At 40.5% G+C, this 23,543-nt stretch overlaps 1 protein-coding gene across 4 annotated transcripts in view; it reads right to left on the bottom strand.

The window, feature by feature from the left end:
- The window catches only part of FRMD3 (FERM domain containing 3), a 315,701-nt gene that overhangs the window by 169,281 nt on the left and 122,877 nt on the right, over positions 1 to 23,543 (bottom strand). Inside the window, exon 1 of one of the 4 annotated variants that reach the window (XM_033415861.2) lies at positions 22,474 to 22,622. The exons of the other annotated variants lie outside the window; for them this stretch is intronic. The gene's annotated coding sequence lies outside the window, so the exon portion shown is untranslated. Of the gene's footprint in view, positions 1 to 22,473; positions 22,623 to 23,543 lie in introns of those variants that run through there. 4 annotated transcript variants of the gene reach the window in all.

Genomic DNA, 23,543 nt, shown 5'->3' with positions numbered 1-23,543 from the left:
CCTACAGCTAACATCGTACTCAATGGTGAGAAACCAGATGTTTCTTCACTAAGATCGAGAACAAGGCAAGGATGTCCCCTCTCACTACTTCTATTTGACAACATGCTGAAAGTTGTAGTTAATGCAGTAAGATAAGAAGGAAATAAAAGATTGGGAAGGAAGGAATAAAACTGTCTTTATTTGAAGATTAAGTGATCATCTATGTAGAAAATCCAAAAGAACAGACAAAAAAAAAAAATTTCCTGGAACTAATAAGTGATTATAGCAAGGTTGCAGGATACAAAGCTAAATATACAAAAGTGAATTGTTTTCCTATATATCAGCAAAGAACAATTGGAAGTTGAAATTAAAACCACTTACATTCGCACCAAAACCGTTAAATACTTAGGTACAAATGTGTACAAAATCTATGTGAGGAAAACTACAAAATTCAGATGAAAGAAACAAAAGAAGATCTAACTAAATGGAGAGATATTCCATGTTAATGTAGATAAGACTCAATGTTGTCAAGATGTCAGTTCCTCCCAACTTGATCTACAAATTCAAAGCAAGCCCAATCAAAATCTCAGCAGCTACTTTGTGTATATCAACAATCTGATTCTAATATTATTACAGAAAGAGGAAAAGATCCAGAATAGTCAGCAAAATATTGGTGAAGAACAAAGTCAGAGGACTGACACTACCCAACTCCAAGACTAACTACAAAGTTTCAGTGATCAAGACAGTGTGGTACTGGCAGGAGAATTGACAAATAAAGCAAAAACCAAAATTGAGAGCCCACACCAATAGAGCCCAGAAATAGACCCACACAAATAAAGTCAACTAATCTTTGACAAAGGAGCAAAGACAATTCAATTGAGAAAGGACAGTCTTTTCAACAAACGGTGCTGAACAACTAGAAATACACATGCAAAAAAAAAAAAAAAAAAGAACCTGGACACAGACCTTACATCCTTCACAAAAATTAACTCAAAATGGATTATAGACCTAAATGTAATCGACAAAACTATAAAACCTCTAGAAGGAAACACAGGACAAAATCTAGGTGACCTGAGTTTGTAATGGCTTTTTAGATACAATCCAAAAAGCATGATCTGTGACAGAAAAAATTGATAAGTTGGCCTTCATTAAAATTTAAAACATCTGCTATGCAAAAGAAACTGTTAAGAGAATGAAAAAATAAGCCACAGACTTGGAGAAAGTGTTTGCAAAACACATATCTGACAAAGGACTTGTATCCAAAAATATACAAAGCACTCTTATAATTCAGCAATATGATACAAACAACTCAGTTTAAAAGTGGGCAAAAGATCTTAACAGACACTTCACCAGAGAAGATATACAGATGGCAAATAACACATGAAAATATGCTCCACATTGTATGTCATTAGGGACTTGCAAATTAAAACAACAATGCGATACCACCACACACCTATCAGATGGCTAAAATCCAAAACACTGACAACACCGAATGCTGACAAGAACGCGCAGCAACAGGAACTCTCATTCACTCCTGGTGGAAATCTAAAATGGTACAGCCACTTCTAAAGACAGTTTGGCTATTTCTTACAAAGTTATATGTAAGCTCAATCCAGTAATTTTGCTCCTAGGTATTTACCCAAATGAGTCAAACACTCATGTCCACACAAAAACGTGTACACAAGTGTTTATAGCAGCTTTAGTCATAACTGCCAAAAATGGGAAGCAACCAAGATGTCCTTCAATAGGTAAATGGATAAACAAACTGGTACACCCATATAATAGGATATTATTCAGTGATAAAAAGAAATTAGCTTTTACGCCATGAAAAATGAAGGAATCTTAAATGCAAATGGTTACGTGAAAGAAGCTAGTGTGAAAAGGCTACCCATTATATTGCATACAAATGACATTCTGGAAAAGGCAAAACTATATAGACAGTAAAAAAGATCAGTGGCTACTGCAGTGGGAAGGGGAATGAAGAGGTGAAACACACAACTTTAGGGCAGTGAAACTATTCTGTATGAAACTTTAACGGTGGATATATGACATAATATATTTGTCAAAATCCGTAGAACTGTATAACACAAAGTGGAACCCTAATATAAACTATGGAATTTAGTTGATAACGATCATGTATCACTATTGGTCCATCAATTTAACAAATGTACCACGCTAATTAATATAAGATGTTAGTAACAGCGGAAACTGGGGGTGGGGGTGACGATTATATAGAAACTCTACTTTCTGCTCAAATTTTCTGTAAACCTAAAACTACTCTAAAACATAAAGTCTATTAATTTAAAAAGGAAGAAGAAAAAGGTTGGGGAGGGAGAAGGGAGGGAAGAAGGAAACCAGCAGAGCACCTCAGGGGACATGAACATAAAAACTGCAACTCAGGAGACAGACCAAGGAAATAAATTCAACAAAATAATCTTGTAATTATTCAAAATCAAAGTGAACATAAAGATCTTCTCTTTCATTATTTAAAGTTCCAAAGGGGAAAAGTACCGTTTTAAGCAAACTCCACTCCAGCAGCTGAGACAAGATTGTAAGCAAAGGGCTTTCAAGCTGTCTTCATTAATCAATACTTCCAGAATTTAAGTACATCTTCACTTAACACCTGTTTTTTCCCTTAGTCTATCCTATGACCTGCAACATTTGTTTCTCTAACAAGTGTTGTGAAATAGACAGGCCAACCCCTCTGTGCCTCTTGGTCTCCCTGAGCCCCATCATCAGGAGAGGAGATGCTAGCAACATCTCCTCTTCTGAGATTGGAATCGGCAGGTATTTGCTTAGAAACCCCTGAGTGCCTGGCACTTTGGGCCATGCTCTATAAATTACCTCAACTAGTCATCCGGTTTAATCCACATGAGTTCCAGGAGCTAGCTGCTTTTCCATTTTCTAGGAAAGGAAGATAAAGCTTAGAGTGACTGAGTAACTTGCCCAAAGACACACAGCAAGTAAATGGCAAAATTCAAGTTTTAACTCCAGCCTCTCAGTCCAAAAAAAAAAAGACCAAAAGTATTAAAAGGAGTAATACTTTCATTTAAAAGGGGAAGAATTAGAGAATGTTGGAGTTGGAAGGTACTGTAGAGAGAATCTGATCCAAACACTTCATTTCAGAAATGGGGGAACTGAGGCTCAGAGAGGTTAAAATGAAATAACATGAATTACTGGTGAACTGAGACTTAAAATCAAGAGTTGGAGCCAAGATGTATCAGTCAGGATAGGCTAGGCTAAGCTGCAGTAACAAACAGTTACAACATGTCAGTGGGCTAATAGCACAAAGGTTTACTTCTCACCTATAATACACAGCCAATGTTGATTGGTAGGGGAGGGCTTTTCTCATCATAGCTTAAGGACTCCAAATGATGAATTCTTCTTGACAACAGCTTCAATGATCACCAGAGTAGTGGGAAGGGAATGTGGTGAGTCCCATACATGCTTGGCAACATGTCACTTCCATATGGGGTATGTATATATATATATACACACACATACACACACACACACACAATGGAATATTACTCAGCCATAAAACAGAATAAAATAATGCCATTTGCAACAACATGGGTGGACCTAGAGATTATCATACCAAGTAAGTCAGACAGAGAAAGACAAATATCATATGATATTACTTGTAAGTGGACTCTTAGAGTTATACAAATGATCTTGTTTAAAAAACACAAACAGGCTCACAGACATAGAAAACAAATTTATGGTTACCAAAGGGGAAGGGGCAGGAAGAGTTAAATTAGGAGTTTGGGACTAGCAGATACAAACTACTATATATAAGATAGATAAACAAGGTCCTACTGTATAGCACAAGGAACTATATTCAATATCTTGTAATGAACTATAATGGAAAAGAATCTGAAAAAAATATATATAGCTGAATCACTTTGCTGTACAGCAGAAACTAACACAATATTGTAAATCAACTATACTTCAATAAAAAAAATATGTCACTTCACCTCATCAGCCAAAGCAAGTTAAAAATCTTGCCTAACTTTACGAGGAGAGGGAAATGAAATTCCATCATGTGCCCACAAGGATGAGAAATGGAATGCTTGTGAAGAATCCTAATACCAAACAAGCCCCTTAGATAGCCTCATCCACCAGAGGGCAGACAGCAGAAGCAAGAATAACTACAATCCTGCAGGCTGTGGAACAAAAACCACATTCACAGAAAGATAGACAAAATGAAAAGGCAGAGGACTATGTACCAGATGAAGGAACAAGATAAAACCCCAGAAAAACAACTAAATAAAGTGGAGATAGGCAACCTTCCAGAAAAAAAATTCACAATAATGAGAGTGAAGATGAAAAAAAACCATAAAACACACAAACACATGGAGGCTAAACTATACGTTACTAAATAACCAAGAGATCACTGAAGAGATCAAAGAGGAAATTTAAAAATACCTAGAGACAAATGACAATGAAAACATGATGATCCAAAACCTATGGGATGCAGCAAAAGCAGTTTTAAGAGGGAAGTTTATAGCGATACAATCCTATTTCAAGAAACAAGAAAAATCTCAAGTAAACAATCTAACCTTACAACTAAAGCAACTAGAGAAAGAAGAAAAAACAAAACCCAAAGTTAGTAAAAGGAAAGAAATCATAAAGATCAGAGCAGAACTAAATGAAATAGAAACAAAGAAAACAATAGCAAAGATCAATAAAAATAAAAGCTGGTTCTTTGAGAAGATAAACAAAATTGATAAACCTTTAGCCAGACTCATCCAGGAAAAAATGGAGAGGACTCAAATCAATAAAATTAGAAATGAAAAAGGAGACATTACAACAGACACCATAGAAATACAAAGCATCATAAGAGACTACTACAAGCAAATCTATGCCAATAAAATGGACAACCTGGAAGAAATGGACAAATTCTTAGAAAGGTATAACCTTCCAAGACTGAACCAGGAAGAAATAGAAAATATGAACAGACCAATCCAAAGTAATGAGATTGAAACTTTGATTAAAAATCTTCCAACAAACAAAAGTCCAGGACCAGATGGGCTTCACAGGTGAATTCTATCAAACATTTAGAGAAGAGCTAACATCCATCTTTCTCAAACTCTTCCAAAATATTGCAGAGGAAGAAACACTCCCAAGCTCATTCCAGAAGGCCACCATCACCCTGATAGCAAAACCAGACAAAGATATCACAAATAAACAAAACTACAGACCAATATCACTGATGAACATACACGCAAAAATCCTCAACAAAATACTAGCAAACAGAATCCAACAGCACATTAAAAGGATCATACACCATGATCAAGTGGCATTTATCTCAGGGATGCAAGGATTCTTCAGTATACAGAAATCAATCAATATGATACACCATATTAACAAACTGAAGAATAAAAACCATATGATCATCTCAATTGATGCAGAAAAAGCTTCTGACAAAATTCAACACCGATTTATGACAAAAACTCTCCAGAAAGTGGGCATAGAGGGAAGCTACCTGAACATAATAAAGGCCACATACAAAAAACCCACAGCAAACATCATTCTCAATGGTGAAAAACTGAAAGCATTTCCTCTAAGATCAGGAAGAAGACAAGGATGTCCACTCTCACCACTATTATTCAACATAGTTCTGGAAGTCCTAGCCACGGCAATCAGAGAAGAAAAATAAGTTAAAGGAATAAAAATTGGAAAAGAAAAAGTAAAACTGTCACTGTTTGCAGATGACATGATACTATCCATAGATAATCCTAAAGATGCCACCAGAAAACTGCTAGAGCTAATCAATGAATTTGGTAAAGTAGCAGGATACAAAATTAATGCACAGAAATCTCTTGCATTCCTATACACTAACAATGAAAGATCAGAAAGAGAAATTAAGGAGACAATCCCATTCACCACTGCAACAAAAAGAATAAAATACCTAGGAATAAACCTACCTATGGAGGCAAAAGACCTGTACTCAGAAAACTATAAGACACTAATGAAAGAAATTAAAGGCAATACAAACAGATGGAGAGATATACCATGTTCTTGCATTGGAAGAATCAATATTGTGAAAATGACTATACTACCCAAAGCAATCTACAGATTCAATGCAATCCCTATCAAATTACCAATGGCATTTTTTTACAGAACTAGAATAAAAAATCTTAAAATGTGTATGGAGACCCTGAATAGCCAAAGCAAGCTTGAGGGGAAAAAAATGGAGCTGGAGGAATCAGACTCCCTGACTTCAGACTATACTGCAAAGCTACAGTAATCAAGACAATATGGTACCGGCACAAAAACAGAAACACAGATCAGTGGAACAGGACAGAAAGCCCAGAGATAAACACATGCACCTATGGTCAACTAATCTATGACAAAGGAGGCAAGCATATAAAATGGAGAAAAGACAGTCTCTTCAATAAGTGATTCTGGGAAAACTAGACAGCTACATGTAAAAGAATGAAATTAGAGCACTCCCTGACACCATACACAAAAATAAACTCAAAATGAGTCAAAGAGCTAAATGTAAGACCGGACACTATAAAACTTTTAGAGGAAAACATAAGAAGAACACCCTGTGACATAAATCACAGCAAGATCTTTTTTGACCCACCTCCTAGAGTAATGCAAATAAAAACAAAAATAAACACATGGGACCTAATGAAACTTAAAAGCTTTTGCACAGCAAGGGAAACTATAAACAGGACAAAAATACAACCATCAGAATGGGAGAAAATATTTACAAATGAATCAACAGACAAAGTATTAATCTCCAAAATATATAAACAGCTCATGAGATTCAATATTAAAAAAACAAACAACCCAATCCACAAATGGGCAGAAGACCTAAATAGACATTTCTGCAAAGAAGACATACAGATGGCCAAGAGGCACATGAAAAGCTGCTCAACATCACTAATTATTAGAGAAATGCAATTCAAAACTGCAATGAGGTATCACCTCACACCAGTTAGAATGGGCATCATCAGAAAATCTACAAACAACAAATGCTGGAGAGGGTATGGAGAAAAGGGAACCATCTTGCACTGTCGGTGAGAATGTAAATTGATACAGCCACTATGGAGAACAGTATGGAGGTTCCTTAAGAAACTAAACATAGAATTACCATATGACCCAGCAATCCCCACTACTGGGCATATACCCAGAGAAAACCATAATTCAAAAAGACACATGCACTCCAATGTTCATTGCAGCACTATTTACAATAGCCAGGTCATGGAAGCCACCTAAATGCCCATCAACAGACGAATGGATAAAGAAGATGTGGCACATATATACAATGGAATATTACTCAGCCCTAGAAAGAAACAAAATTGAGTTATTTGTAGTGAGGTGGATGGACCTAGAGTCTGTCATACAGAGTGAAGTAAGTCAGAAAGAGAAAAACAAATATGCTAACACATATATATGGAATCTAAGAAAAAAAAGGTCATGAAGCACCTAGGGGTAAGATGGGAATAAAGACACAGACCTACTAGAGCATGGACTTGAAGATATGGGGAGGGGGAAGGGTAAGCTGTGACAAAGTGAAAGAGTGGCATCGACATATATACACTACCAAACGTAAAATAGATAGCTAGTGGGAAGCAGCCGCATAGCACTGGGAGATCAGCTAGGTGGTTTGTGACCACCTAGAGGGGTGGGATAGGGAGGGTGAGAGGGAGGGAGACACAAGAGGGAAGACATATGGGGATATATGTATAACTGATTCACTTTGTTATAAAGCAGAAACTAACATACCATTGTAAAGCAATTATACTCCAATAAAGATGTTAAAAAAAATGTGGCAAACATATACAATGGAATATCACTCAGCCATAAAAAGGAACAAAATTGAGTCATTTGTAGAGACGTGGATGGACCTAGAGACTGTCATACAGAGTGAAGTAAATCAGAAAGAGAAAAACAATAAATAGTATCGTATATTAATGCATATATGTGGAATCTAGAAAAATGGTACAGATGAACTGGTTTGCAAGGCAGAAATAGAGATACAGATGTAGAGAACAAATGTATGGACACAAAGGGGGGAAAGTGAGGGGTTGGGTGGAGGCGGTGGTGGTGGGATGAATTGGGGGATTGGGATTGACATATATACACTAATATGTATAAAATAGATAACGAATAAGAACCTGCTGTACAAAAAAATAAATAAATAAAATAAAATTCAAAATAATAATAAAAAGAATCCTAATACCTATCACACTAAGGTTGGTCTAACACTGAACTTAATTAGCATAATATGCCAGATTTGCCCTCCACAAGAGTATTTTTTAAATATTCACCTAGAACAACAGTATTGCCACCCATTTTACAATCTTCACATTTTACCTTAGGCCTCTCTGTAACAACTTAAGGAATTCAGTGAGTTTGGAGTCTATGAAATAGCTGAATCACCTGCCGATCATATTATTCTAACAATTACATGCGAATATAGGCCTCCAAGAAAAACATAGTTAGGAGCTGCCACTCATATACAGGGAGAGCAAAGAGGTCATTTCTGTTTATGGAATTCGTAATACACCCAGGAGCTTAATAGGGAAGATAGAATTCCTCCTGAAATTGCATACAGATGTCTACACTGAGCTCAATAGTTTAAAAAAGAACTGGGGACCAATTAAGCATGGATCCCCTTCACAGTCCTGTCTATCTGTCAAGAGCCTTGGGCAGAGGGATCCTCCATTTTCTGAAGCTAATCTGACAGGGCAGATCTTGGCCCATCCAAGGTGATGACGTAAAGCAGCTGGAACAAGAATTGTTGAATGGTTTATGGATAAATTCAAAACCACTTACATGGTTAGTGAGGCTTTGCTCAGATTGGTGGAAAAACTTTCTTCCACCGAGGCAGAAATTAGCAAGAAGATTGTATACCTGTAGCCCTACTACATCAATGGGAGTCGACATGGCTCAGTCTTTGCACCCCACCCAGACACATTTAAAGTACTGAAAAGAAATCCAACTCTCCAGTATTTGTTTTCAAGGAACATTTAAGAGAACCCAAGGTCTAACCCACAACATTTCCCTAACCACTTTTAGCCTCTCCAAATTGTCTCGTCCCCTCCAGGTGCTGTGAAGACTCTTACCCCCAAGTTCCCTCCCCATTGCCAAACTAATGGCTTCATCTTTTATCTCCCCACTCCCTCCCTCTCCCCTATTAAGATGTAGGTTGGTAGCTTTATTTGCAGCAAGAAATCATCTTTCCTCTCCAGGAGAAAGGAGGAGGGAGAAACTGGGCCAGAGGGTGGCTTGAAAGCTCACACATGCTTAGAACTACAGAGGTGATGTGGCTTTAAAGGGTACTCTGCAATGGCCCAGGACACATCACCGCATATCCGGTCTAGCCTGCCCAAGAAGCATCCTGCCAAAGTTGCTAAGACTGCGGATGGGATGGGCCGGGAATGAAAGAGGCGATCCCACTGGACAATAGGTTAGTCCCAGAATGTATTTCACTACCCCAGCATACACAAGTCTAGACATGGCTGTCCCACGCGGAATTTAATTCAGTCTCATAAGTAATATGACAATGGTCATAACCATAGTGGGAATAATAGCTACAAATTACTGAGTACTAACTATAAACTAGGGCCCATGCTAAGAGCTGCACAGAGATTACATTATTCACTCCTTCCAACAACCCTAGCACCAGCCTTATTTGGCTGGATGACCTTCTAGAAATGTATGATTTCCTCCCACCTCCATTCCTAATTCTTCCAAGCTGCATTTTTTTTTTTTTTTCTCTCAGACACTACTCTTTCTTCTGGCAAAGGACTAAGCCAGCATGGTCCATAATTTCCACTCTGTGAAGGCCTGACGCCTCACTTCAAGAGTATCATTCTAGAAGATTCTCACATCACTAGTCAGGTGATTAGCTGGCCTGTAGTCCACATAGCCCCTGAAACAACCTTCTGTGTGCTGTGGGGATTCCCGGGGCACACACACACACACACACACACACACACACACACGAACATAAACGATTTATCACAAATATTTAAAGACTGAAAGGCGTAGGCTGGGTTCCCTGACTGTCACACTCCCCCTTTCTTCAAGTGATTAGTCACAAAGGAGGAACATCTTGGCTATATTTACATCTCTTCTGACTACACAGCAACCCAAGCCAAGGGTGGTGCTGTGTTTTGTTTTGTTTTTTCCTTATGAAACTAAAAATATAGAGAATGATTGATGTTAATTTTAACAGCCATTATCAGCTATTACAAACCAGCCTTCTTCTTTAACTCTCCACTGCTTGTTTTACTCTTTGCAGCAGACAGGAGCTTCCTGAAGGAAGGAAAATATCCGATGCAGTCTACCAGCTCCTTATACCAAGGAATTTGGGCCCATTGTTTAGCAATGCACAACACAGAGCCTGATGGCACTGCATAAACACATAAGAATGCACAGAGACTCTTGCCCAAAAACAAGAATAAAAGTGAGAACCCCTTCAGGGATTCACTCTTAAGAATACATGAGAAGATATTTAAGACACAAGATAAAATGGAAAAAAAAGATTATAAGATGGAATGAACATTTTTGGTAAAATTCCCATTTTTACATATATGTGCATATCTATACGCATGCATTTATATGTACATCTAGACACGAAGAATAAAGATTTAAAGGCTAAAAGGCTACAGGTTGATGATATCTGTGGGAGATGAGAGCTTGTTATTTTTAGTTTCTCTTTGTGCCTATTTGCATTTTCCAGCTTTTCTACAAATAACAAGCATTAGGCTGGTTGTCAGTATAATGTGTTTCTTTCTAATCACTCTTTAATCACTAAGGTTTAATCACTGGTTTACTCTCTGAAAGGAGCATACAGACTATCCTCCCTCACGCCAATGGCCTGAAGTATCCTTAAGGCTCACAGACCAGCGTTCCAGTTATCATCATATTATCTGAAAGTCCCACCTCCCTTTCATCCAGGAAGAAAAAGCAGCAAGAGACAAGAGGCTGCGGGCTGAACTTGAAGTCCAGTACAGACCTAGAGTTCCCTGCTTCTGCCAACCAATGGCCCTGGGCAAGCCACCAACCAGCCTTTTGGGGCCTCCAGGTGCCCAGGTATGCAACAGCAGGCTGGCCCTGATGACGGTGCGGTTCCATCCCAGACCCGAGCTCTGGCAGTTCTGGGTTTCCACACTGGCTCCTCAGCAGAGGGCTGCCTCACTTTGTCTAGTGCTCACGTTGATTCATTTCTATCCAAACACAACTAGTGGGGGCGTCCCTGAAATTTATTTACATCATGAGACAAGGAGGGAACAGCTCTGGGATAATGAAAGATGATGTTGAACGTGTCCATCACCCCTCTTCCAAGCCTGCAATGAGGGTGGGACCAGAGCTGACAGAGGTTTATAGCTTGAAAAGTTTGTTGGGAACAGGGCAGGGCTGCATGATCGTCTCTTGCTTTCGGTCCTGATGGAAAGTCTGCCAGTTTTACTCAGTCACAGATTAAATCAAATAGTAACTTATGGGGTGGGGGGAATGTATGAAAATGGTCAAAGGGTACACACTTCGAGTTATAAGATTAATAAGTTCTGGGGATGTAATCCACAGCATGGTAATTACAGTTAATACTGTATTGTGCATTTGAAAGTTGGTAAGAGAAGACTTTTAACGTTCTCACCACACACAAAAAAATTACAACTACTTGAGGTGATAGATGTAGTAATCATTTTGTATATTTCATATACATAAATCAAATCATTACATTGTATGCCTTAACCTTACCCAATGTTACATGTCAACTATACCTCAATAAAGCTGGAAAGAGGGTAAGAAATAGAAAAATACCAGGGCTAATCTCTAATATCCATAGGTAAACTATAAGCCAGAAAAAAAGTAACTTACGTTTTATATTACATAGCGAATTTCTTATCTTTTGCAGCAATTCTATCAAATTCCATTCCCTATCTCCACACTCACCCCCATCCCCCTCACACACACACACTCTGAAAAGTTGGTTGTGATATTTATGCAAGGCAGCCAGGTTTAGGGAATCCGATAAAGAGTACTGCTTAGCAACTTCCTGCGTCTTCAGACTTCCTAGGGCATAGCCCTTCTCTGCTGCTTCCGCCTCCAGCCACGGGACACTAAGTTTCCCTGCTTCCTCTACTGCCCTCCACCCACACATGCTAGCTCCTGTCTCTTTCTATGAAGGCCTCCGAATCTTTCCCCACCATCTGCACAGCCAAAAGTTGGAAGATGAGGACACAAGTCAAGAGGCCACCAGAGCCAAAGAATTCTTTATGATGACCTGAAGTGCCTTGGAGAACCAGTCCGGAAGAATGGTTCTGAGTCGAGTACTCCACTGCAGAGTCTACAGACACATGCTTTGTGCCCACGAGGAGAACCAGCCCCCAAAGATTCTAGCCAGGCCCCCTGGGAGGGATGAAAGGCCCTACAGCTAACAATCACTGGTTAATTACAAAGATCTCGAGAAAGGAAGATGAGGTGGCTTTTCTCCTGCCGAGTCAAGGAAATGTCCAGGTGATAACCCTCCCAGATCAGAACACACCTTCCAACCACAAATCCTGCTCCCCCAAGTTATAAGCTGCACCTCAGAAAGTTACTTCCTTGGGCATTGGACAATGAACAGGATGCCAAAGGGTCCTCACTTGGTGGTCAGTAGCTGTTAGCCAATATCAGCGAGGACGCACACCAGTGAAGAGAACAGACAAATTCAGAAACGTAAACTGTATTATCTGTGGTTCAGGCAGCTGAGTTGATTTTTCATTATTAATTTTTATTGGAGTGTAGTTGCTTTACAATGTTGTGTTAGTTTCTGCTGTGCAGCAAAGTGAATCAGTTATACATATACATATATCCACTCTTTTTTAGATTTCCTTCCCATTTAGGTCACCACAGAGCATTGAGTAGAGTTCCCTGTGCTATACAGTAGGTACTCGTTAGTTATCTATTTTACACATAGTAGTGTGTACATGTCAATCCCAGTTCATCCCACCCCACCCTCCACGTTGGTAACTGTAAGTTTTTTCTTTACATCTATGACTCTATTTCTGCTTTGCAAATAAGTTCTCCTGTACCATTTTTCTAGACTCCATATGTAAGCAATATTATACAATATTTGGTTTTCTTTTTCTGACTTACTTCACTCTGTATGACAATCTCTAGGTCCATCCACGTCTCTGCAAATGGCACTATGTCATTCCTTTCTATGGCTGAGTAAAATTTCATCATATATATGTACCACATTTTCTTTATCCATTCATCTGTCAATGGACACTTAGGTTGCTTCCATGTCCTGGCTATCGTAAATAGTGCTGCAATGAACATCAGGGTGCATGCATCCTTTTGAATTATGGTTTTCTCCGGATATATGCCTAGCACTGGGATTACTGGGTCATATGGTAGAGCTGAGTTTTATTTTTTGTTATTATTGTTTGTTTTTTATTTTCCTCCAGTTCATTTTATCACTCAAATACTCTGCAAAATGGTTTCACTCATGCCATTCCCCCACGTGAACAAAGCTCTTCCCCGCTCTACCTACCAAAATTCTGTTATTGATGTGTTCACCTGCTCATGCTACAGAATTCACTGCAGGAGCTGTCCCTACACTAGAATCCTCACAGACTACCCACACCCTCAGTGACGCCTCTGTCCCCGATCTCATTTGGAAATTGATGAAATACTGCCTTGGTCCTCTCATCGCTGTCATGCATAATGGCATAACTCGGGATTTATCACTTCTCTCAAGCTTTTTTTTCTCAAGTAAATGTCTTCTTCGAATTCTTCATAGGAATTCACAAAATACTTTGTACATAGTAAATGATTAAAAGTAGTAATTAAGCCATAATGAAATATACTTTTTACCTATCAATTTCACAAAGCCAAAAATATCTCAAAATAGCCAACCCCATAGAGAGTGCAACAATGGAATTACATCCTAATGGAAGTCAAAATTAAACTGGGCATGGGTGAAATTTTTTAGATGTTAATTTATGGAATTTTTTAATCCCTATTTTCTCTCCCTTTACCCAGATTTCTTCCCCCATTAAGAGGTAGCAAGCTCTGTGATTCCTAACCTCAAAGGATGCCTGTGGCAGAGTGAAAATTAATAGCTGGATTTTGTTTTCAAACATCTAAACCCACTGAGGAGAACAGTATGAGGAGTGTTCCGGTTATCTACTGCTGTGTAACAAACTTCTGAAAACACAGGGGCTTAAAACAATATTCTCTCTCATGATCCTGTGTACCGATTGATCACCTGGATGGTTCTTGATGGGGGTCCCTTCCCTTGTTGCAGTCAGATGGTAGCTACAGCTGGAAGCATCTGAAGATGTCTTTACTCACAGGCCTGGCTGAGTTGGGCTAGTTGGAACAGATGGGGGCTAATGGAGTTTCCCCCCTCTCTCCTTCTCCCTTTTGTCTTTCTTTTCATGTAGCCACTCTGTGCTGCTAGCTTGAGCTTCCTCACAGCATGGCAATCTCAAGCCAGACTTCTTAACTGGCAGCTTGCTTCCTCCACAATGAGCATTCCCAAAGGGCTCCAGCAGAAGTTACCTTTCATGCAATGTCCATTCCACTGCATTCTATTGGTTACAAGTGAGTCCTTAAGGCCAGCCCAGATTCAAGGTAAGATCAATTTGACTTTCCCTCTCAATGGGAGGAGTAGCAACGAATTTATGCCTATCTTTAACTTATCACAGGGAAAAAAACTTCTTCCAGATTAAAAAGAAGGAAGGGGACATGCTCTATAGACCTGGGCTTGCTCCCTTGCTATGCTCTGTGTTGGCAGAAAGATGTTAGGGAGGAAAGATGTGGTACATCCAGAGAAACACAACCACAAGCACTGGGCTTTCTGGCCTCACTAGGTTGCCATGTCCCAAGAATGTCCACCAAGTTCAAGGGATGAGCTGATATGGACATACAGCCAATGACGAACATGCCCAAGTGGGGAAAAGTTCTGCAAAGACAGATGAGGAACTTCCAACCAAACTAGCAGGGTGGGAGATTGGCATCAAAATTAGGTTGACTTATGGAAAACAGAGTTTCGATATCTCTTCCACCTTGGGATGGGGACTGACAATATTATAACACAGAGTATCAGACCTTAAATTTTATTCCTTCCAATATGAGTCTTCAGTAAAGAGTGATTCTATCGCTCAAAGCTAAGCCCTCTGGTTATCTCCTTTCATTACAATTACCAGAGCAGAGTTAAGCCACCACAGGCACACAGCAGCACATGAATTGAAAAATCAACCATTCGAGTGCAGAGAAGATGGTGGAGAGACTAATCCAGAGCTCAATTTGGAGATGGAGTCTCCACCCCATGCTGGGAAAAAGGAGAGAAGGAAGAGGACTGCTACTCGGCTAAAACCAACATAACACCCAATCTATTGTCCCCAAATTCTCCCTAGGCAGCTCCAAGAATGTTTCAATGAATTATATGCTCTACTCCACTTCCCCAAAATAATCAGTTCTGTGCACATCAGCAGCACACTTGGGAGTGCAAAAGTTGTGGGTCTGCAGACATGAAGGTTCACTCCTTCTCTGCCAGGATCCCAGAGAGTAGCCCCGATAGAGGTGGGATGCTGAGCAGAAAGGTCATGAAGATGGTGGCACAGAGTGCTTTAAAAGTACATGATATCCAACCCAGGACAAGAAGCCAGACCAATGGAATTGAATGCACATTCCTGGTTTTGCAAGTTACCGACTTGCAAATGGGATCGGCTGCCTGACTCATGCTGCCCGTAGCTTACATCTCCCTTTCTAGCATTTCCCTCCACCCAACCGGACGCTCCTTTATTAAGCTCCTAATTGCTCTCTGACTGTGGCACTCTGCCTTGTCATCCAACTTCTGCCCTTCCCCAAGGAAAAAAACAAAAAACACTCCATCGGCACAGGGAAAATCTCTATCAGCTTCTTCCCAAGCTGGTTCAGAAAAATATGGACAAGAACTTCTGTAACAAAACGTGAGACTCTTCAGAGTGGCCACAACACACTCTTGCAGACAATTACAACCACTCAAACTTTTCAATAAAAGCAAACATCTTTAGCACGTACAGTGTGCCTGGCACTGTGCTAAGCCATTGACATTTCCCACCAAGTCACAGGTTCTCAAATGCTGGTGTGCACACTTTGAGAATACTTCTTTCTCTGTAAGCTCTTCCATTACTCAACCAACCAGCCTTTCACACAGTTTTCCTGATTTTTCACTGGACTAAGTGTAAAAGTTATGGACAGATACCTGCCTTTCCATTTTCTACAGCCTTCCCTCCAGGTCAAGACCCCTCCTAATCTTGTTCTCACCACATAAGGGACAGAATCCTCCCTGGGTCTTACTCATTTTTCATCAGGATATTTCCTTTAATAAATGGAAGGACCAGAAAACCTTAGCTTCTCTTTCCAAAAACAACAGATTTACTTCCCACCACCATAGGCAGAATAATGAGGCCAGGCCAGCTCAGAAGGGCGAGTTGCTTAGTAACTAGAACACACATCCCTGTGCCCCAAAGGCAAATGGTACCTTTTTTTGACCCTCAGAGTGTTTCAGAACACGATTGTTAATGACACAGCTCCTCCCTGGAATGCCTCAGAATGTCTGGGGCAGGAGTGAAGATCTTTATCTTCTCACCTTCCTCTAGGGCTGTAACATCACCCGCCTGTCAGAGACTTGGCTTCTTAAACAGTCAGTTCCCATCTGTGTCGAAGGCTTCAGGCCATTTCCTCTCCCAGGCTTTTAACGAAGTCAGTTTTGAGTACGTAAGATGAGGCAAACCATAATAATTTCAGTTAATATATTAGAGGTTCCACTTTTCCATGCTAGTTTGTTCATCCTGTGAAAATGTGTTCATCCTCATCTGGAACTGACTTCCTGGAATATCTTACTGTGTAAATCAGACCCTACTGAGGCAGGGGGGAAATGGCCAGAGAGGAGGGGATGAGAGATTTTATTTATTGTGAACTGCCACGTACAAGCTCTTGCCTTGCTGCTTCACCTACAGTATCCTACCTGGCAACAACCCTGTGAGGTGGCCTCATTTTATGTTTGAGGACACTAGACCCAGAGAAATACTAGGCAACTCCCAAATTCCAAACTCCAGTTCGGTTTTGTTCCAAAGCCCGTGTTTCTTCCATCCCTTCACGCTGTCTCCTACGTGTGTCCAGAAATTTCTCAACAGTCCAGTGAAGGGGTCGAGGAGGAAGACTGCAGTATTCCATAGGATGGTCAGATTAGACCTCATTGGGTGGATGACCTTTGAGCAAAGACTTGAAGGGCATGAAGGCTTTAGGGGTAGAGATGAATGAGGGCACGCATCCAAGGTGTCTCCAAGGACAGATAGGGCAAAGGTGCAAAGGCAGGAGTGTCAGGGTGGGTCTGAGGAGTGTCAGGAAGGCTGGAGTAAGGCCGGAGCAGGGTGAACAAAGGGGACAGGAGTAGATGAGGGTAGAGAAGAGAAGGTGGCCAGATCCTGTAAGACCAAGGAGAAAGTAGGTCCCAACCCACACCAGACTACTCAACTCCCAATTTGCTCTAACAAAGACATGAAGTATTTTGTCCCAGTTCCTCAAGGAGGGATGGAGGTAAAAAGTCCTCAAAAGTATAGACCATTATTCTGCCAGATATCCTTTGTAAAGATGGACTGCCATTTAGTCTAAGTAAGTGGAAAGGTTGTGTGTGGGGGGGGGGGGGTGGAGAGCACAAATCTGAGTTTCTTAGTTTAATATCTTAGGTGAGAAGTCAGCCATTTTAGACACAACTATTTCACCAAGACTCACTAGTATACATTATTTCACCCCAAAGAGAGGTGAACATGGAAAAAAATATGCAATTTCTCACTTCCTGCATTAATCCCTGTCAAACTTTGAGTCTAAATACAGAAACTCTCTCTCTGAGCCAAGCTTCATTCATATTTTATCTCAGGTTATTCATGACTCTTCAAAATCTGCACCATTTCTGGGATCAGTGTATGTACAGAAATGGACTTTTATCAGATAATCTTCAACACATAAGGCAGGACTGTTCTAACTGCCCTCCTTGTTTTTAAGTAATTTTTATTGATATAACATATATACAGTAAAAGACTCAAACCAGAAGTATACAGCTCAATGAATTTTTACAAAGTGAACAAATCTATATAACCACCACCCAGATCAAACATTAAAACACCACTCATGCTTCAAAAACCCCTTCATACCCTTCAGTTAATCACCTCCCTGAAGGCAGCCACTACTGATTTCTATCATCAGTTTTGCCTATTTCTGAACTTTAAGTGAATGGAATCCTATAGCGTTATTCTTTGTTCCTGCTCTTTAGTTCAACATAATATGTGATATTCATACACGTTGTTGTGTGAAGTCATTCACTTTATCGCTCTAGAGTATTTCTATTGTACGAATACACAATTCATTAATCCATTCTACAGTTGTGTAATGATGGGCATTTGGGTAGTTTGCAGTTTGGGGTTATTACGAATAAAGCTGCTACGAACATACTTGTACATATATTTGGTGAACATATATAAAATCGTTTCTATTGGGTATATACTTAGAAGTGGAATTGCTAAGACATACAGTATGTATATGTTTACTTATAGTAGATGCTGCCAGAGAGCTTTCTAAAATTGTTGTACCAATTTATATTCTCACTGGCAGTGCAAGAGAATCCCTTTTTAACGTGTTTAACTAATATAGCTTTTGGGTAAAGTGGATACATATCCTACTACTGTTAAGACAAACAGAAAAGCAACCTTCTCTGTGCCAGTGATATGGCTTTTGCCATGACCAACTAGAAGGGTAGCCTTTGTGAGCAGCTGAACGTGTTGGCTAAATGACGACTTGAAAACATTTCAACATTAAAATACGGTCCAAATAAATCATTGCATTTGGAAGATATTCAATATTTGATGGCCTACAAGTAACTCTACCCAACAGGTCAATTCAAACAGCTATGTAAGGCTATATTTTAAAATTAACCGATCCTATTGGGTATATCAAAAGTATATCTTTTGAGGTGGCGAAGTGGTAAGAACTCTTAAAATTATGTAGGCTCCAAACCATTTTCTCTCATACTTTATGTTGCAGAAAGCTAGGGAACCAGCCATCTATTTTTCCAGGTGTGAGAGAAGAATGGAAGGTCCTTTCAGTGGGGAATGCTGGCCCCACTCACAGGTCCCCTGGCATCCATGCACAAGGGATAAGTGTGCCAGCCACTGATAAGCAGAAATACAAGGACACACCAGGCCTTAAGTGTTCACAATATGTCAACTCTGCTACCTGAATGTCTGGTGGTTAGATACAGCACATGGATCCTACGTTAGTAAAAATTGCACTCAGAAAAACAAAGAATAGAATGGTGATTACCAGGGCTTGGGGCGGGGGCGTGGTGTGCTGGGGAGAGAAGATATAGGTCACAGGGTACAAACTTCCAATTATAAGATAAATGAGCTCTGGAGACCTAGTGTACGGCATGGTGACTATAGTTAATGCTGCATGTATACTTGAAATTTGCTATGAGAACAGAGAATTGATCTTAAGTGTTCTTGCCACACACACCCACACACATACACACACACAAAATAGTAACTTTTTATTTGTTAATCATACTTCAGTAAAGCTGGGGGGAAATTTTAGAAAAAAAATAAACAATACAGCTTTGGTGCACTTCAGACACTCACCCAACTGTGAAAAAGACTGATCTATCCTCACCAAAAGCCTGCTTCAGACTCGTGTATTTAACAGAACCATACTGCCTGCTTGTGCCTTAGCTGCCTTAAGTTCCCCCAGTGTATTCATTTAGATCATCAGAAATCCAGGAGCATAATCCTTATTATTGTAGCTTCTCACAGAATTGCCTTCTCTAGTCTCAACTAGGTGATAGATAATTCTTGAACTCTGAGAGAGTGCCAACCGAAGAAATAACTGTTCGGGATTTCTCTATCTCATGCCAAAATGTAGCCAAAGACATTGCCCATTATATTACCCAATGCCTGTTATAAGACTTGATACAAATAACTCTTCCTGAAATGATGGAATTGTAGTCCTAGCAGGGACCAGCCAGGAAGACCATGAAAAACACTGGGATGCCCTTTTTGCTCTGGCTTCCAAGAAGCTTGGAGTTAAGGTCTGTGCATAATAACTACACATCATACATATATACACAGACACACATAAACACACACACACACTCACACGAATTTGAAAGGCAAATCTATAGAGAGAGAAAGTAGATGAGTAGTTGCCTGGGGCTGAGGGTGGGAAAAGGAAATGTCTGCAAATGGGCACAAGTTTTTTTCCTCAGTGATGAAACTATTCTCAAACTAGGTTGTGGAGATAGTTGCACAGCTCTGTAAATTAACTTTTAAAAAAATCATTGAATGGAACTCTTAAAATGAGTAAACTTGGGACTTCCCTGGTGGCACAGTGGTTAACAATCCACCTGCCAACGCAGGGGACACGGATTTCGAGTCCTGGTCCAGGAAGATCCCACATGCCATGGAGCAACTAAGCCCATGTGCCACAACTACTGAGCCTGTGCTCTAGAGCCCACGAGCCACAACTACTGAGCCTGAGTGAGACAACTACTGAAGCCCGCGCACCTAGCACCTGTGCTCCACAATGAGAGAAGCCACCACAATGAGAAGTCTGTGCACCGCAATGAAGAGTAGTCCCCGCTCACTGCAACTAGAGAAAAGTCCACGCACAGCAACGAAGACCCAACACAGCCAAAAATAAATATATAAAAACAAATAAATAAATTTTTAAATAATGAGTAAACTTAATGGTATATAAATTATACCTCAATAAAGCTGTTTTTTAAAAAATCAATCTGAGATGGATCATAGACATAAATGTGAAAGGTAAAACAATAAAGCTTCTGGAAGAAAATATAATTGTCACGAGCTTAGAGTAAGCAGAGATTTCTTAAACAGAACACTAAAAGCACTAACCATATAATAAAAACAATGATAAAATGGATTTCATTAGAATTAAGAATATCTGTTAGGGGCTTCCCTGGTGGCACAGTGGTTGGGAGTCTGCCTGCCAATGCAGGGGACACGGGTTCGTGCCCTGGTCCGGGAGGATCCCACATGCCGTGGAGCGGCTGGGCCCGTGGGCCATGACCGCTGAGCCTGCGTGTCCGGAGCCTGTGCTCCGCAACAGGAGAGGCCACAGCAGTGAGAGGCCCACGTACCGCAAAAAAAAAAAAAAAAAACTTAAAAAAAAAAAGAATATCTGTTAGACAAAGACATCATTAGGATAGTGAATAGGCAAGTCACAGGCTGGGGAGAGATATTTGCAATACTTATATCTGACAAAAGACTGATGTCCAGAATATATATATATTTTTTTTTTTCTTTTTTTTTTTTTTTTTCCAGTACGCGGGCCTCTCCCTGTCGTGGCCTCTCCCGTTGCGGAGCACAGGCTCCAGACGCGCAGGCTCAGCGGCCATGGCTCAAGGGCCCAGCCGCTCCGCGGCTTGTGGGATCTTCCCAGACCGGGGCACGAACCCGTGTCCCCTGCATCGGCAGGCGGACTCTCAACCACTGCGCCACCAGGGAAGCCCCAGAATATATTTTTAAGACATTCCTACAAATAAACAAAAAGACTAACAACCAATTTTAAGATGGGCAATAGACTTGAAGAGGTAGCTCACAAAAAATAGATATCTGATTGTCCAATACACACGAAAAGGCACACAAATGTCATGGCTACCTCAATTCCTATTTCTGTATCCCTATGCCTTTTGATTTGTTTAATGGTGTTTATCTCCTTGTTATATATTTTGATATCTTCCAAAATCCCAACAGGAAGCAGGTGGCACACTCAATTAGAATACCCAGACCTCACTCATCCAGGCAGCCTCCTGGCTGGGACCCCTATTGGTCAAACCCAACTGGAAGCCAAAGGACAAGGCAGCTCTTGTACTAATGTCATTGATCAGATCAGCCTTCTGTGGCAGAGAAGGCAGAGTGGCTCTGGAAGGACAAATGGAAGGGATCTGGCACTCCATTGTAAGCTGTCTGGCATCTCATTTTAAACATGCAAGGAATAAATCATGAACAAAGGCCACAACCAGTAAAACTATGCTCCTGGGAGACGAAAAGGGGATTCACCGAAAAGGGGATTCATAAGCTTTTCATATGGAAGGAGAAGAAGAAAGAGGGGAAAGGAATAGCAGTTCGTTAGTATATACCCAACCAAGATAATGCCCTGCATAATTTATTTCTTATCGATCAGACATAGAGCTGACTCCTGTCCAAAAGTGAAATACACATCCTCAGGAATAAACAATATACACCTTCTCAGAGGGGGTTGTTCTTCCTTAGACCCACTTCAGAGCCCAGCATCTGGGCACTTGGGGAAGGTTATTATCCCAGAGATATAAAGTGAATCTCCTCTTCAACAGGGACTTCTTCGTTTGAACAGCCTGAAAGGGACCTTCCAGCCTCTCCTCTCCTCTCCCCTCCATCACAACATACTTTCTCAGCAGTCCCAACCTGCTCCCACGAGCCCACTCTCTTCATCGCTCACCACAGTTCTCAACCACAGTTTCCATTAGTACAGGATCCAAGATGTTGTCTACATCACTTTTCTTGAAAGGCTTTCAAAGTGTCCATCAAGAAGCACGCGGATGCATACTTCTGTTTCACCAGCCTCAGTGATCTGAAGGTGATCTGAAACATAGTTCAGTTACTTCCCATTCTAAACTTCCCCGTATTATGGCACAAAGCAAAACCAAGCGGATCTGGGCAGGAGGTTTCTCTGAACTTGAAAAAAAATCGTATAATTTATCAAAGTATATGTCTGCTGTCTCCTCCCACTAGAACAAAGGTCCTTGTGAGCAGGGATCTTCTCTGCCTTGTTCAACCTCTATCGTCAGAGCCTCACACAGTGCTTGGCACCTGGTAGGCTAAATGTATGCTAAATAAACAAGTAACTGGATGTGACATCCTTTCTTTAACTTCTCCTTTGGCAGCACCTGGCCTTAAGTCTGCCACCCACTCTAACTCAGCTACCTTTGTAATAAACAAGTCCACCTGTGATAATTTAAAGAGACTCAAAGGATGTCCCTAAAACATCTCTCTGAAAAGCTGGCTGACCAGCTGCAGGAGCAGTTTGCTATGTTGTTTCACATCACAAATTACACACTGTCCCTTTCTAGGGACAACAATGTCATGCAAAGCCAGTCAGCTCAATGGTGAGCCCACACACAGTCACCTGGCCACGCCATTTCGTCTAGCTCACAGCATCTTCCCAACCACATTCACCAAACACCACTCCTTTCTCTTTCCACTTGGAAACAGATGCCCTAGAGATTCTCAAACTTTACATGCATCAGATTCCCCCAGAGGGCTTGTTAAAATGCAGATTCCTGGCCCTACCCCCAGAGTTTCTGATACAATAGGTCTGGAGTGGGGGGCGTCCTAGAATTTTCATTTCTAAGAAGTTCAAGGTGTAGCTGCTATAAGAAATTCCACAAATTTAGTGTCTTAAAACAACACAAGTTAAAAGTATTACTTTATAGTTCTGGAATTCAAAACGTCACGTCCAAAATGGGTCTCACTGGCCTAAAATCAAGGTGTCTGCAGGGCTGAATTTCT

This window comes from Orcinus orca, chromosome 6, assembly GCF_937001465.1.
Source record: "Orcinus orca chromosome 6, mOrcOrc1.1, whole genome shotgun sequence".
In the NCBI taxonomy this organism is placed as follows: domain Eukaryota; kingdom Metazoa; phylum Chordata; class Mammalia; order Artiodactyla; family Delphinidae; genus Orcinus; species Orcinus orca.
The sequence above is the reverse complement of the archived record's forward strand: the minus strand, read 5'-3'. Positions and strand labels throughout refer to the sequence as shown.